At 41.8% G+C, this 15284-nt stretch overlaps 1 long non-coding RNA gene across 1 annotated transcript in view; it reads left to right on the top strand.

Annotated features, from left to right (window-relative positions):
- LOC141374924 (uncharacterized) overlaps nt 1-15284 on the top strand; it is a 57747-nt gene that overhangs the window by 20950 nt on the left and 21513 nt on the right. Inside the window, exon 3 of the long non-coding RNA XR_012382134.1 lies at nt 11884-11946. This is a non-coding gene — a long non-coding RNA (uncharacterized lncRNA). The remainder of the gene's footprint in view (nt 1-11883; nt 11947-15284) is intronic.

Raw genomic sequence — 15284 nt, 5'->3', positions numbered from 1 at the left:
GAGCACTGCAGGGTCCGAGCTTTGCTAGATATTTTGAGGTCAGTGCTATCACTCAGGGCCTCCCCCTATGTCCAGTATCAGTTGATCTGACAAATACAAAATACCATGGATCCCACATCTCACCTAAAGTGATTCTGACCGCAGTTTGCTCTGAGACCATGAGGCACTGCAAGTTCTTTTCAGATACCTCTGTTGACTGTATGAGGAAACACCGGGGGTCCAGAGTCTGTAACTAGAGGCTGAGAAAGATGTCTCCAGACCCTCAGCTCAGAATGGCATTTTAAATTCTGATTGATGCCACCATTACCAAAGAATACTTATGCCACTTGAATCTCTTGGTGTATGAACGAAAGGTTTAGTTGTTCCTGAAGCTAGTTCCTCCATTCAAGTTCCCTGGCTGCTGGCTGATCTGATAGAATATTCTCTCGTTGCAACTCATCGGTTGAGGTCTTCCTCATCAACCACAAAAGAAGAATCACTAAAAGATTTAAAGGAGAGATTATTTCAAAGTTTGGAAAAAGCAAAATCATTTAATATCTCAATGAGCTTAAATGGTTGGGTCTTTTTGAAATCAGCATATAACACGACGATGACGATAAATCTTTTTTTCTAAAAATGCCTTTTCGGCACAAACTGAGCGACCACTTCACGAACAATTGGGCACCCAGATAATTGGAAATATTTCAGAAGAGCAAATGAAGCAAAAGAGATCATGGAAAGCTGGAAATATATGGATGCAATTTTGAGCCTAAATGAACAATGCAGCGCCATATACAAAATAATCAGTGAGATGTGAAAACGAACGTGGATCCCTTTGATTTGAATCAACAGGCTGTGAAGGGCTTTTATTATTAAAGGCAAACCTTGATGCCACCTCACCCTTGTCCAGATCCAGACATGCAAGGTCCTGGCTTTGCAGACGCACAAACTCAGCGTGGAGGCCCAACCGGGCAAGAGGCTAGAGAGAGTTCTAAGACCAGTACTCTTGACTCTTGACTCTAACGCAGAAGCCTTCTTCCCTGTCATTCTTCTGAAAAATTTTCCTCCCCATTAGCAGTCTTAGAATAAGTCCCTTGCCAATACAGGACCCCTAATGCAGTGAAGACAGGTAGTCTATAATGTCACCCTCTGTATTGGGAAAGTGATACACTGTAGCACAAGGAGCTGCCACAGAACTATTCCTTCTAGAAAATTACCAAGGGCCAAAAAAGAGCAGCATTCTTCCTATCCCAAAGACAAAAAAAAAAAAAAAAATCAAGGACCATTTTTTCAGAGCTTGAAGGAGCCCTTTTCCAGGGATTTCCAAACTGTTCAGCCAAGTCCCAGGTTATTGAGAAAGGCTACAGATAAAGAAAAGCATGGGCTCATGGTGAGATCACAAAAGCATTTTCAAACCAAGATTTGCTAGCAGCTTCCTTCAAAGTCATTTTCAAAGTCACCTTAAATTGACAGGAGAAATAGGAAGAAAATCTGTACGGCATCGGGATTACATCTTGAAATCTTAATCCGTGTAGGTTCTGTTCCCTTCTGCTTTCTCAGCCAATACTCAAGGCCATTGTTTTCCTTCTGGCCAGAACGGAAGAAAGAACAAAACTCAAAGAAACTGCTAGCCTGAGACTGGGACTACACAAAGCCTATGCATAAATCCTTTCCAATTAAACACTAGCTGGAGGAAGGGGTAGGCAGGGAGGGCAGCGGGCAGAGGGGAGATTTAAATTGGAAAAAAAGAGGGCTCCCTGAAGTTTTCCAAGTGGGTAAGATAAAAGAGCATTCTGCCTTGAGGACTAGAAAGAAGAGAGGAAGGGTCATCCTGGTGAGCTGACCCAGTAATTAAGGATAATCACGCGAGCATCCTGGGCATCTGGAAACCTCCAGAACCAAAGGAGGCAGACGTAAACACCAAGAGTGTGGGTGAGGAAGAAAGGGGGAACTTGCCCAGACCAGGGGGCAACAGAACAGAAAAGACTCATTTGGGAAGCTTCCCCTGAGGCAAAGTAGAGGTGGACACATCGCCCCTGTTCCTGTAAAGCCCGCTAACAGGAGAAGGCATCGGAGAATCCTGTACTTGAGAAATGGCTGAATCAGCCTGGGATAGGAAGGGGACATTTAGAAAAAATACCCCCATCAAAGACCCCCATTGTTTTACACGTTTTAATTGACCCAAACACATTTAAATGACTGACTGACAAACTGGGGTGAACCCAGTTCTTTTTACCTTGTAGTTCAAATAAAGCCCGAAGATAAAGCGATTTTGCCCCACAGTTGTTTTGCCCTCCTATTTACAATGAAGAAGGCCTGTGCTGATTTTCAGCATGCTTAATGTTGTTCCATTCTCCCTGGTGAAGAAATTTCCAACCAGATAATGTGATTTTTAAAAACCAAACCTGCTATTTGACTAGCGGAGGGGAGCAGTGGTGAGGGGTGAGAGGGCAGGGATATACCGGCCTCATACAAATAACATCAAATCTGTGACAAAATACTGTGGGAATGGTGGAATGCATAAAAGCCGTTACACAATCTGACTAACACTGTAGACACTGCTCACCAGAATGCCTCACCCCAATGCATGCCTCTCGATTTTCTCACTGTGTCCAACGAGGTGGTGAAAATGGGGCAGACGTTTGCAGCCGGCCACATTGCCGGAGTGACCTGAGCAGCCCTCAGGGAGAAGTTATAATGAGTGAGATTTTACCAACAGTTGCATGAAAATGCCCCGAACCTCCTCTGGGGCAGTCTCAACATAGCTTCTAAAACTGAAAAGTCGGCAGATATTTATACCCTGATATTTATGAGTTTGAGTTATTGAAATAGTAAGAGAAAAGAAATTAACTGGACAGCAGAACTGCCGTGCGGGGCTCCATCTTCAGTGCTCATCTTGGTTCTTCCCAGTGGAGAGACTCTGGCAGAGAATCTCACTCATTAATCACTGAGTTAGGTGGGAAACATTGTTATGTTTTCCCACAGTTCATTACTTAAAATGGTATTTTTATGTTAAAACAGATGTAGATACAGAATTTGAAAAGTCACATGAATTTCTAACAAGGAATTTTCCCATTTTCTCAGGGGGTGTGGTTGCACTATGGCCCCAGACTTCCAAAGATAGCAATTCAATGTCCACCCTATCAGGGAGACCTAATGGGAAAGGTTAGGAAGCACCATCCTGATGGCTGTTTACAAAGAAGACTGGCAGGTATAAACTGCTCAGCCTTCATGACGATGGTGCCAGAAGAGGCACTTGCCAGCAGTTAAAATCCCTTGCAGTAGACAGAGTTCTCGTGGTGTTACCAGATGGCATTTGAGGAAAGGCGGTTATGTGTACACCTCACGTGTCCAGGCAATATATCTCAATTTTTCTCAAATAATCAATGGACTCTGTTAGAAGAAAGACACAATCTGGAATTCACATGCTCTAAATATGCTAAAAATAAAATATTCATGGGGCGCCTGGGTGGCTCAGTCAGGTAAACGTCGGATTCTTGGTTTCAGCTCAGGTCAAGATCTCAGGGTCATGAGACTGAGCTCTACGCTGGGCATGGGGCCTGCTTAAGAGTCTCTCTCTGCCCCTCCCCCCTCCCTGCTTGCACTCTCTAAAAAAAATAAATAAGATAAAATACGATATTCATTAGTTGACAGGACATGTTTTAAAAGATAGCAGTGTTAGTTTCATCTCCACATCAATCAGTCGTTAGACTTTCTTCATCTGTATTATTTCTCCTGATGTGACCAAGATAGCCCAAGCAAAAACACCGAGAAAAGCTTCCATCCCTTAGGCCTGCCAGCCCCAGCCTCGACCTTGCCCCCTCCACCTTCCGAGTGAGTTCTGCGAAAGCTCTGCAATCTTGTGCCTTCCGATAGCATTCATTCCTCCCTACCCTTCTCTCACTGATCCCTTACTGAATCAGTTCTTTATGTGTAATCAATGCTATATCTCGGTTGAAATTTAAAAAAATAATGCAGGCAAAATTATTTTGAAATGAAATGAAAACTTCAGTAATTTGATTTGCAGGAAATGAAGAACAAAGTGTCACAACCCGAGTGCTTTTAAATAAGTCAAAATTAATTACGCATGCATCTATGTTTGGATGCTCAATTTATGACTAATTATGCAGCGAATGTAATTGCATGCTGAAGTATTCAGTCGTGCTTTCTCTCTCTCTCATGTACACCAACTAGGTTTGCTGTTGCCACTGTTAATGGTATGGACCACCTGTTGCAATTGTTGAAATGTTGTCAAGACACAAATAATCAGATGATCTCCCCTAAAATATAGTTGCTCCTGTTGAGAAAATTGCAGAAAGGTCTAAAATTGTTTCCTAACTTATCTTCCTATTTTTCAAAAAAAAACTTGTATCTATTTCTATATTCTTTTGTCTTCTCCTGAAATACACTTCTAAGAAATCACATTAGGCACAGCCTGCCAGCTCTGTTTCTCCTTGGATTTGCAATATAGACTTTTTATTTTCGAGGTAGAGTCATAAAGCTCAAAGGAATCATGAATGACCATCACATTTATGTCATTCTAGACAGACTTCTTTTTAATGATGCTGAAGGGAATTTATAACCTTTTCTCCATCTTAAGATGCCTAATAAAGTGGGTATCAAGGAAGCAAAGGAAATAAAACCAAGTTTAAAACTTCCTCTGAATAAGTCATGGGAGTAATTGTATTTGTGGCTATTTTCTCACTAAAGGAAGGAAAAGAGAGAGAGAGAGCAAGCAGGCAAAAATTTTTAAAAGTTCTTACAATACTTAGCAGGACGTTATTATGTTTCTCAGAAAGTCCTAAGAATGCTTTATTACATATAGTTGCCTCTTTCTGTATAAACCAACTAAATTCCATGGTCTTTGGTGGCCCAGTCTCAGAGAGGTATCACCTATCACACAGATCCAGCCCAGCCACCAAAAGTAAAAGCAATCCCAGCATCTCTGCACGCTTCTCAAGAGCCCGTGGCAGATAGAAACAGAGCTCAGCTACATACAGTTCTCACCTTCCAGGCTCACGGAAGACAGCTTCCAAGCCGCCTTGCAGTCACTGGCCACAGGGCCAAGTTCAGGCCATGTCCAGCCTCCCTGCCGGGCCGAAGCTTAGGAGAATGACTGTGGGGGCTCCGTGTCCTCTGTCCCCCGCCATTACGACAGCGGAGCCATAAGATCAAGGTGGCTGCAGCCACTGAGTCACCATATGGAGAACTCCTGCCCGGGAGAGTCCCTGGCACCTGCACCAGACTTTGAGCAAGAAATGAAATTTTGCTGTATTAAGCCAAAGAGATTTAGTTGTTTGTGACTTGGCGACTACACCAGAACCTAGCCCATCCCAACCTGCGAGCATTAAAGGGAATCCACCCGTTTATACTCCACAGCACTTCCTGGAACGCTCTGTCCGCTCCTCTCTCTCCCATCCTACCCCGGGCCAGAGCCTCTTACTCTCTCAAGCTCCTACCCGCCCCGCAGTCAGGCCCCTGAGCTGGTTTTCCTTCCTTTGTCCTCCCTGCTCTCTAGCCCTGTTTGTCTCAGTACTTTCCTGATTCTGCCTCACAAAAGCCCCAGAGCTGGGTTGACTAAAGACAAACTCTACTCAGAAGGCTGAGAATGTGAATAAACTGCACCTTCAGAGAAACGAGTTCCTTCTGGGGTGGGCAAAGGGAGGGAAAAGCAGTGGGAACTCTCACTTGTTGAAAACTGTTGTCCCCGTCATATTTATTTTTGGTCCAAAACAGGTGTGTTAAGATTCACACCTTAGTGACTTTTATCTGTCTAGCTTATTTTGGTTAGTAACATCTGTTTTATTCTGAAGCACTAGTACTGTCGTTCTTTGACCTCCATTTTTTTCAGAACTATCTGAAGCAATCACCAGAGCTATTGTCTATGTGAATAGGTCCCTCTAGAGTTGTGCAGTGTACAACCTGCATGACTGTATGGGCACCACATCCACAGCACTGGTAATATGATATTAGAAGAGCTAGAAAAGAAGCATTGCTCATATAACAAAAACTAACATAAAAAAAGAAGATAAAAAAAACCATGTAAACTTTTAAGGAAGACTTTTATTCAGTTTTTCAACAATATGTATTAGTAAAATCCAGAAATGGCAAACATTGTACTAGTAGCTGGGGAGGTTAGAAAAAGATATAAGATATGGTCTTGACCCTCAAAATTTTGCCTCTACATAGGGAGATAGGACACATTCACAAAAAGATTACTATTGGCAGAGGATAACAGCTCATAATATATGATGATCAAGGCGTGCTGAAGGAAGACCGTGGGAAAGGTGGGGGTTGCACTAGACCCCAATAGATGTGTGCAAATCAGAAAAAAGGAAAAGAGGCGTATCTTTAAATTTCAGGGGTTGAGCTGCAATGTTTGCTGACAGGGCTATAAAAGAAGCCTATTTGTCATGGCACGGGACTAAACTGTTCCCAAGGCCACCCAGAACAAACTAGAAGGGATGTCATTCTCATATTTCACAGAAACACTTGATAGTCACAATTTCACACTAGCCAGCTCCCCTCAGAAAGAGCACTTCTTCATCTGCCTAATCAAAATCATCTAATCAACACTCATCTAAGTGAAGGTGTAAAAAGTGCATTATGCAGAGATGTTCCCTGCCCTCTGGGGGATTACAATCTAAAACCCTCATACCTGGCTCCGACAAGCACAGAGACATAATTAACACAAATAAGGATGAGAAATGTATTTTCTGCAAGCCTCACTGCAAGCAGACAGAACAATTTGTAGTCATCACTGATCTGAGCTGAATTCAGATTAGTGACCCAAAGGCTCCACTGTCTGGGTGTTATTTTCAATCTCCTTAGCTATCCAATCTCCAGAAGTTTCATTTTTCATTCTTACTGTGCAGTCATCATCAAGTACCAAAGGGAAAGACTGCAATCCAGACACACTAAAAATAGCATTCTTGCCTTCTGAAAGCCAGACTCAGATTTATGACAGTTTTAAAATTTGGTTTCTTCGTCTTAAAAGTCCAACGTTCTACAAGAACTCTGCAAAGTAATACCTACCTGGTCTTTAGAGCATGAAACACCATAACTTGATGCAGCAGGAGATCAGGCCTTTATATAATCCATTTACATTAGGGAGAGAGAGCATTTTCTTTTGCTTGACAGGTTGACATGCCTTCATGTGTTTTCCACTTAATCAGCAGAATCATTAAGGCACTGAAGGTTTTGATGGTCTCAATAAAAAACATCTATTTCTGTAAAACCTATCACTATAAATAATTTAACAAACATGCCCCCCCAAAAGACTATAAAAAGAGTGGAAGAATTATTCCTTTGTACTTAAACCACAGAGTGCTCTGAAGTTGAGCCAAAGTGAGTCCAGATTTAAAATGAGGGCAGGCTGATGTCCAACAACAAATGATAAAGTTAAAATCAAAAACAGATTATAGAAAATTATAATCCAGGTTCTGTTTTAAATATATAGCCTATATATTTAAATATAAATAATACACATTCAAATTTATATTTCCATAAAAAATGGTCTGGGAGAATTATATCAATATACACTGTTAACATGATTAATCAGAGGGATGACTTGGGGTAAGGGAACTTACACATTCACTGTGTTTGAATTTTTTACAATAAACTCACTCTATCAGGAAAAAAATGGTATTTCCATTTTAAAATGTATACACACACATTTAAACTCTATATACATATATAAATGGATACCAGTGCCTATCAATCTGGATAGTATATCTCTCCTTGACTAGCTGGATATCGCCGGCCGCTCAGTTGTCAGGCATAGAGTGGCATTAGCCTGGGAATCCATGCTGAGAAGCTATTCTCGGTCAAGAAGAGAGACAATGACTGAGGCCGGCTGATGAAGGAACTAAGTTATAGGATGTGTCCCCAGAGCTCCCCAGCGGTCCACACTGCAATGTCCCAGGGAGAACAGATACCCACAGAACTGAGTTATAGATTGGAATCCGGCAAGTAGGCAATCTCAGGTCAGTGGTGCACCCTGGTTTCTAAGTGTAGGGCAGCATCTTGCTTTGGGAACAAGCAGAAAAGGTGTTCATCTGGTTGAAGCGGGACCTCGGCCAGGGAGAGAGAGCAGACAAGACCTTAAGTCCAGCCTTGCACAAACAGCTGAACTTGGGGCAGGGCTCTGGTTTCAACAGCAGAGAATCGGGAACCAGAGCAGAATCCTAGCCAGGCCTGGGACCGACAGTAGAGGTAAGCAAAGAGCCCACAGCACACCGCACACCCGGGTCCACAGGGTCATTTCCGATTCCACGTGTTGGTACTGGTGGAGAGAAGGTGCCGTGCTTAGTCCGAAGCTTCATTCTCCTTGGTCCAGGGACTGGGCCACAGAACCAGAGAGATGAGTACCCAGATTATGGCAACACTAGGCAGGCAAGAATGATACCAGAAGTTTAGACTTGGTCTTTCTTAACAAAATTAAGAGAATTTTTCCTCTAATTTTCATCAGTTAAATATAGACAAGTTGGTGTCTGGTCCCAAGAGTAGTGTTTGTTTTTGTTTTTTCAAAAATATACATAATCCCTTATTATGAAGGCCAGGACTACCTGCTCAACAGATGTGAGCCTTTGAAGTCTTGACTTAAATAACAAGTAGATAAAAAGAAGTTCATTTCACAGAATCTTAGGAGATTTTATTGATGCCAAGGGAGCTAGCATATGGTCTTTCTAGTCAACGTCACAAATGACATTCAGAATAGGGAAAGAAGAGGAAAAAGTCCTTCCTCATCTAGTGGCTACAATTTTTCCCTTTTGTTTGCACCTGTTTGCTCAGAAGGCCAATCCCTTCCTACTTTCTCTTTAAAAGCTCTCAGTATCTTAAGACATTAAGCTAAATGTGTTCTAGTCCCTGGCCTTTCCAGAATCAAGAGATCAAATTAATATAGGTCCCATATATATATGAGGGGGAAAACAAAGATAGAATACTCTAACACCATAAGCACTTCAAAGAATCATCACGTACTTGATTTCCCAGGTAGGGAAATGCTGGATTACAGAGAAAGGCCTAAGCAGCCCTATAGGATCATTTATTCTTGGGACACCTCTCCAGACAACTGCTACTATGGAGAGAGATTCAAAATAGCCCTAGATTCCAACTGAAATGATCCTCAACACAGGTATGTATTATAATTCAAAGACTCTGAAAGTCAAATATTAAATTTGTTTTAGTGGTGCCATGATTTTCACACTATGCTTCTTTGGGAGATGAGTATTCTACTGCTAAAGGTAGGAAAAAATGATGTTTCTCCCCCTTTCCAATTCTCAGGGGGAATATTCCTAAGGCAATGGATGGTTTTCTCAGTTTTAAGATTTTCTTTCATAAATATTTCTTAGTTTTTTGGTATCAGTGGAGGCTAAACCCATAGCAGACAAGTCGAGGGGCATTGGAATCCCAGAGGAGGCATGATCCCTGGTAGAGATCTCACCCAAGGCGGGGAGAGGCCAAGTGGGAGGGCTGGGGCTGGGGAGAAGGAAGGATAAATACCCTGCCTCCTCCTTCCCTCTCTGTCTACAGTCTCCTGCGCTGGAGATTATAAGGCTAAGTGAAGTAAGTCAGTCAGAGAAAGACAAATACCATATGATTTCACTCTTCTGTGGAATTTAAGAAACGAAACAAAGGAAAACATAGACAAACCAAGAAACAGACTCTTAAGTATAAGGAACAAACTGATTATTACCAGAGGGGAGGTGGGTGGGAGGACGGGTGAAATAGGTGATAGGGAATAAAAGTACACTTATTGTGATAAGCACCAAGTAGTGTTATACAGAACGGTTGGGTCACTCTATTGTACACCTGAAACTAATATAACACTGTATGTTAACTAAACTAGAATTAAAATTTTTAAAAATGTATTATCATTTCTGGCTAGCACCCCCTCTGCCTCCCTAATATCCAGGATATGTTTGAGCATGACTGTTGGATTTATTTAGCATCCCAAGACGCAGTGTTCAGTGACACTGGTTTCATACTGTGTTCTGTAGACCCAGAGGTTCCATGGAGCTCTCCTGCAGCTAACACACAGGTAGAGTGGACTGAGCACACCAGTGCCAATTTTCTGTCTCTGCTGAAGCCAAAGCAATGTTGCTTTTTATCTGTTTTACATACTGGGTCTCTATGAGATTTTGCTTGAACAAGATGCCTCTCCACTTAAGCAGATAGAAATTCACTGGCATATCAACTTGCTGCTAAGAAGTATCTCAATGATCACACTTCATTTTTTTCCTTTAGTTTGTTATGATATTGATTTCTTGCCTATGTTTTATGCTCTACCACATTTATAGATTAAATATAAATACAGGCCACCCCCAGCTCAGAGTGTGTGTACATATGTAGTTATGAGCCAACTGTTTGGAATTTCAAATGTTTTTTCCCAAAATAATATCATCCAGGTATTTAGAACGTCAAACCAGCCCACATAATACCACTTAACCATAATGTGCCTGAAATAGGGTTCTATGCTAACAATAAATAAGTTAGAATATGAGCGATATTTATAAATAGAATTCCAAAGGAAAAATGTATTCCGGTTTCCCATCGGAAATGCAGGAAATCCATCTCATCCTCCTGCAGTAGGATCCGAGGCTTCTCTTTTCACACTCTCTGCATTTTTCAAAGTAGTAAGAGTTTGAAACTATCAAATGCTGACAAAGATGAAGCAAAATACTCTCATAGATTACTTGGGGGAATAAGTAGAAACAAATATAACTGTGTTTATCTGGGTCTTTAGAGAAGCAGATGCCAAGACTGGATTAAACATATAAGAATTTTATTAGGGGAAATGTCTTGAGAAAAAATGGAGAGAGAGCCAAGGAAGGCTGAGAGCCATTAGACCTTGATGCCGGCTGATCTGAGTAAAGAGAGGGAGAGCTGGTGTGAGCATCCTAGACTGTGTGTGTGTGTGTGTGTGTGTGTGTCTGTGTGTGTCTGTGTTCTAATACATCCCATTGATTCTGTGTCCTCTGGAGAGCCTAATACAAGACCCATCAATGACATCACAGATATAGAAGGGGATCAGAGAAAGGGATTTAAGAGTTTGGTAAAAACATTTATTTGAAGACAGAAGTTATCTTGCTGTGAGTCCCAGCTTCCCCTTTGGGGAAGACATGAGAGGTGTAACCTTCTACCTCAAGGAGTGAGAAGGGCTTCAAGGGAACCTCCCGGAGAGCTTTGAAATGTGTTCTCTGAATTGGGTGACCCTGACAGCTGGTGCCTGAATCTGATAAAGCTAGTGTGGACCATGGAGTGGGTCTGACACCTGGCTGACTTCCACTTAGAGAGCAGAAGGTCTGACTGACAAACCCACTCTTCACTGGGGGTTCCAGGAAAGGTTTTTGGCAATGGGAAGAGCCTGATCTCCCAGAGGTTGACACCTCACTAAAATGGAGTCAAAAGACTCAGCTATCACCCTACCACTCATCCTCAATTGCAGACCCAACAGAAAGGGATGGACCATGTACGTGGATACTGCTTTACTACCTCGCAGGAGGAAGAGAGCCTTACTTCCTCCCCTCCCTCCCCTCTCTCCCCCTCCCCCAACAGCCCCACCCATGAGAGACTCACAACTCAGCCAATGAGAAGCCACTCTACTTCCAACTCCCAGTTTGCTCCAATGGACTTTTTTATTTTTAATTTTATTTTATTATGTTATGTTAGTCACCATACATCATTAGTTTTTGATGTAGTGATCCACGATCCAATGGACTTTTTGTTTGTAACAGCCTTCCCAACGTGCCCTTTTCATTGACAAAAGAGCACTCCTCTCCTGTGTTCTCTGAACTGGGCTGTGGTTTTGCTATAGCTTACTAGTTTTGGATTGAAATTCTTTGCTGTCCCTGAATAAACTCAACTTTTGCTGGTAAAATAACTAGCAGTCTTATTTTTCAGGTTAACTTTACTTGATGATCAGAGGTGGGATCCAGAGAAAACCCGAGGCTGGTGAGCAAACAGGTGACTACCTACAGAGCCAGTAGGGCTCACTGCTTTCTTACCGACTTTGGGGTTTGAGAGTAAGCTTTCTCCTGGATTTCGAGCTCTACAATTTGTGTGTGAACTCTTTGGGCTTTGTTCAGGACCTCTTTTAAGGCTTTGGTCTTGTTTTTATGTCTGAGAGCACTCATTTGGCCTTCATTCCGATTCTTTTTTTGAAATTGGACTGTTCCTGATGGAACTGTGCCAGCCTTTGGTCTGATTCCTTCTGGAACCAGGCTGTTCCTGTTGAAACTGGTGTTTAGGAATCTCTTTCTTTGGTCTAGAGAAAAACCTCCAAGAAATGGGACTCCAGTCATCAAAATACTTTGAGTGCCCCCCGCATTGGGACTCTGGCTGGTTTTATGTTCAAAAACCTGTGCATGTGCATTTCTAATTAAGTGAACTGACTTAACCAAAAGGCCAAGAACTTCAGTAGCCATTACAGGGAAATTTGCTCTCCCCAAACTTATTTTACCCAAAATTAAATTACAAAGTCACAATTCTAAAATAAACAAACACAAAAACTGAACGGGATGCCTATTGCAAATGGCACCTGGAAGCTGTTTTCAGGCTTCTAAGTTTGCTTCTTTGCAAAATATAATTTCTAAATTAACTGAGACAAATCGACGATTGAAAGGAGTCAAAATGGCTCTGGGTCCTCTTTTTCCCTTCCCCATCCTCGTCCTCTGCAGCCACCCTGCGCTTAAAGCCGCCTCCAACGCCATTTGCCTCCATTCCCTCTCCTGAACTTTCCTTCGCCTCCAGATCTCTCCCCACTCCCTCCTCTCCTGACCCTATTAAAACCCGCCTCTTTTAAGTGAAGTCTTCTGAGGATGTGAATAAACCTTAAGTTTCTTATGTTCCCAGGACTAAGGCCAAACTGCAAGCCATAGTTAAAGAGCTTTCTAAGTGACTGAGGACCCCCACAGATTTGCTGAAGAATTTAACATAGCTATTCAAACTTACCAGTTTGGTTTCTCAAATTTACATCAATTAGTCCACATGCTCGTTCTAATACATCCTATTGATTGTGAGGACGTGAGGACCAAGACAAACGTTGGGTGAAACTAGCTAAAAGGGAGCATCCTGGAGGGGATTTAGAGACACAAACCCCTAACTTTAGTCAAGATGTTAGAAAACTCGCCAGAAATTGTCACCAAGCAATTACATTAGCTTTTCCCAAGCCTGCTGAATCAAACAGAATTCAGGCTTCCTCACAAAAGTCTGATGAACTTCTTCATAACTGTTACAATTGACTCCAAATTGTATTTAAAGAAAATTCTGGTCTTCCTTTACATGTTGAATCCACCCAGCTAGCATTTAAGTCTATGTCTGTTAACAGGCTGAACTGGGATCTTTCACTTTTAATTAAAAGGATCAGGTTGGAATGGGAAATTGCTGCTCCAGATGTAGTTAATATGGCAAACCAGCTCGCTCACCTCCTAGATGAGGCACTTAAAACAAAGACCACAAAACTTCTCAGTTTTCAACTCCAGCAAATGAAGGCCACTAAATAAAACTAAAAACCTTCTAGTTTATGCTATTATTGCAAAGAGCCAGAGAATTAAAAAAAAAAAGTTACAAGTTTACATGCACCAGGTGCCTGTGGCCCCCTAGTCAGTCTTTCTGGTGACCTCCCAAATTCCCAGGGTCAGGGCTTGGAGAAACTACAGGGACTCTTCCTGCTCCTCCCTCTCAATCGGCTCAGCTCCCCAGATTGCGAATTAATTTTTCTGCGTCCTTATTGACACCTGAGCTACACTCTGGAGGCTCAATCCCACTGCTGTAAAGCCAGGCCCCACCTTGGAGTATTAGTGGGGGTCTCTAATAAAACTCAATAGGTTCCTATCTCTGAAACTAGTCCCCCCTCTGAAACTAGATCTTTTGAGAAATACATACCATTTTCTCCTTGGTTCTTCTGCCTCTATTCATTTATTGGGCTGAGATTTCTTAGAAAAATATCAAGCCAGAATTTCTTTCTCCCAAAAGGAGGAAATAATTCTAGAATTTGACAATAGTAATCAAAATCACCAACCAGGGGAAATAAATGCCCTTCGGCATCTTTTCTGTGCTCTGTCTCTGACAGCACTATAGCTGAGTCTAGGGACACTGGTCATTTCTTCCTCTCGGGTCAGCTACCATCCTCTCTATGCAAAATTTTCAACTGATATTGGCAGAATCCTGAGTGCATCTCCCACCAAGTTTCAAATAGATCCCTCAAAACCTCTTTCCAGATTTAATCAATACCCTACAAATAAAGAAGCCTTTTAAGGCACAAGAGCCTCATTACTAGTGCCCGTAATACACCTCTTTTACCTTTAAAAAACCCAATGGCCAAGGATGGAGTTTTGTCCAGAAACTCCAAGCAATAGAGAATGCTGTAATCCCTCGGCACTCTGTTGTTCCCAACCCCTATGTACTACTGACCTCCATTTGCACTGAAGCAAATTTTTCACTGTAATTGATCCATGCAGTACATTTTTAGTATTCCAGTTGATAAGAATTGTCAATATCTTTTTTTGCTTTAACTTGGGGAGAAAGAAAGTACACCTGGACAGTAAGGCCCTAGGTTTCACAGAGGGTCCTTACTTTTCACAAACCTTAGATGATACAAAGTTTTCATCAGGCTCTACTTTGTTGCAATACAAAGATGATTTACTTCTCTGCTCCCCTTTTCTCAAACATCTTCTCAGGAAGACAGCATCTCTGCCTATTAAAGCTTCTGGCCTAAAGGGACACAAAGTATCCAAAGAGAATTTGAAGTTTGCTCAAACTCAGGTTAGATACTTAGAGCATATAATCTTGAAACAAGGATTATATTTGGATCCAGACCAAACCCCTCACCAGTGTTTAATGCTGACCGGTTACCTTTTGAATCCCCGTGACAGTTTACAGGAAACTCCTCTAACCAATGCAGATTTTCATGATTTACTGATGGTTCTTATTTAAAGAATGAAAATGATAAATATGGTGCTGGCTATGCTATTACAACTTCTTTTGAAGTCACTGAAACAATACCCTAACATTTTGGCTACTTCAATCTAACTGGCTTTTTACTCAAGTTTGTGCCTCAGCAGAGGGTAAAACCACAGACATTTAACCAGTAGTTGGTATGCCTTTGGGGTGGTTCACGGCTTTGGAATATTATAGAAACAATGAGGTATCTTTATGTCTCATACGAATAAAAATTAAAAATTGTTTCTATGTCCAAAATTTAGTAGATGCCATACTCTTATTGGCTGCTCTAGCTATTAAAGTTCCCAGGCATTCCAGACTCAACTCCCTGGGCACCAAAGTAACCCACCTCCTTGATATTT

Source organism: Callorhinus ursinus, unplaced genomic scaffold (assembly GCF_003265705.2).
Source record: "Callorhinus ursinus isolate GAN/ISIS: 27379988/994484 unplaced genomic scaffold, GSC_fseal_2.0 scaffold23, whole genome shotgun sequence".
In the NCBI taxonomy this organism is placed as follows: Eukaryota; Metazoa; Chordata; class Mammalia; order Carnivora; family Otariidae; genus Callorhinus; species Callorhinus ursinus.
Note: the sequence above shows the minus strand (reverse complement) of the source record. Positions and strands in the feature narration are given on the sequence as shown.